This window comes from Octopus bimaculoides, chromosome 18 (assembly GCF_001194135.2).
Source record: "Octopus bimaculoides isolate UCB-OBI-ISO-001 chromosome 18, ASM119413v2, whole genome shotgun sequence".
Classification (NCBI taxonomy): domain Eukaryota; kingdom Metazoa; phylum Mollusca; class Cephalopoda; order Octopoda; family Octopodidae; genus Octopus; species Octopus bimaculoides.
Genome location: NC_068998.1, coordinates 1,875,702 through 1,877,541, shown reverse-complemented (window position 1 = coordinate 1,877,541; position 1,840 = coordinate 1,875,702). Strand labels below are relative to the sequence as shown.

General features: G+C 37.6%; 1 protein-coding gene across 1 annotated transcript in view; it reads right to left on the bottom strand.

Moving 5' to 3' along the window:
* LOC106881079 (adhesion G protein-coupled receptor A3) overlaps positions 1 to 1,840 on the bottom strand; it is a gene marked incomplete at its 3' end in the record, with an annotated part of 88,359 nt that overhangs the window by 20,841 nt on the left and 65,678 nt on the right. The window lies entirely within an intron of this gene.

Sequence of the window (1,840 nt, the reverse complement as noted above, 5' to 3'; positions counted from 1 at the left end):
ATATATATATATATATGCACACACATACACTACAGGCTTCTTTCTGTTTCCAGCTACCAAATCCACTCACAAGGCTTTGGTTGGCTCAAGGCTATAGCAGAAGGCACATGCCCAAGGTTCCATGTGGTTGGGAAGCAAACTTCTTACCACACAGCCATGTCTGCACCATATGCACACGTGTATATGCACATGCATGTGCACAGTGTATGAATTAATGTTTGTGTCTGTGCACCTGTGAGTGCAACATGTGTATCTGCATTGCATGTGTGCACCACATGAGTTAAATACCCAGTAATGGCAATCAATAATAATAGTAGATAATTCCCAGTTTAAAAGTCTCCGGTTCCAATCAAAAATATTTCAATTTAAAAAGAAAAACCTCAAAACATTAGAATAAAGTTGTCCATTATATAACATTTAAAGTGTTTTAATTTCATGCTGCTTGACAGAAAGACAGGAATAATGTTATGTATTTAGAATAAAGACTTGTTTATCTCTGGCTAAAAAGGAAAAAAAAGATAATGGTTCATTAAATAAGCGAATTGTAAGAATGGTAAAGGATAATTAGAAGCATGAAAATACAATGAATAACCATTGCTTCCATAGAAGTATTTTGTATACAGGTGTATATATATCCATACATGCTTGAATATGTATGTGTTTGTGTGTGTAAGTGTATATATGTGTACATGTATAATTCTAATGGCCATTTTCCATTCTTGCATATCCAAACACACATTATACACATATATCATCATCATCATCATCGTGTAACATCCGCTTTCCATGCTAGCATGGGTTGGACGATTTAACTGAGGACTGGTGAACCGGATGGCTACACACCAGGCTCCAATATGATTTGGCAGAGTTTCTACAGCTGGATGCCCTTCCTAATGCCAACCACTCTGAGAGTGTAGTGGGTGCTTTTACGTGCCACCTGCACGAAGGCCAGTCAGGCGGTACTGGCAACGGCCACGCTCAAATTGGTGTTTTTTTACGTGCCACCTGCACAGGAGCCAGTCCAGCGGCACTGGCATCGACCTCGCTCGGATGATTTTCTAACGTGCCACCGGCACAAGTGCCATTAAGGCAACACTGGAGAGAGTGGGATATGATGAGAGTGTGTCTTATCTTTTGTTTGTTTCAGCCATGAGAATGTGGCCATGCTGGAGCACTGCCTTGAATTTTTAGTCAAATGGATTGACTCCAGGACTTTTTATTTTTTAAAAGCTTGGTACTTATTCAATTAATCTCTTTTGATGAACTGTTAAGTTATGGGGACATAAGCAAACCAACACCTGTTGTCAAGCAGTGGTGTGGGACACAGAGACACACTCATATTGATATATATATGCATATCTATACGATCAGCTTTTTCCAGTTTCCACCTAGTAAATTGACTCACAAAGCTTTGGTCAGTTTCAAACGATAGTAAAAGGACACTTGTCCAAAGTACCATGCAGTGGGACTGAGCCTGGAACCATGTGGTTTGGAAGCAGCCACGCAAAAAAAACAAAAAAAAAAAAAAAGAGAGAGAAAAAGAAAGTGCTTTCAATTTTATTATGAGAAACATTTATAAATTAAACAAATGTATGAAATTAATGGCAATTAGCTGGCTGAGTAAATCACAGAAATTACACACACACACACACACACACACACAGAGGTAATAATTGTGTTCTAAAAATGCATATTTTATTTGAATGTCAGCTTAATTTCAGGTTTGTAAATTGGAAGGGTGGGTTTGTTACCGATTTTGTTGAATAACAATAACTCCAACAACAATAAATATAATTTCATTTTTCTCTCTCTCTCTCTCTATATATATATATACATTGAA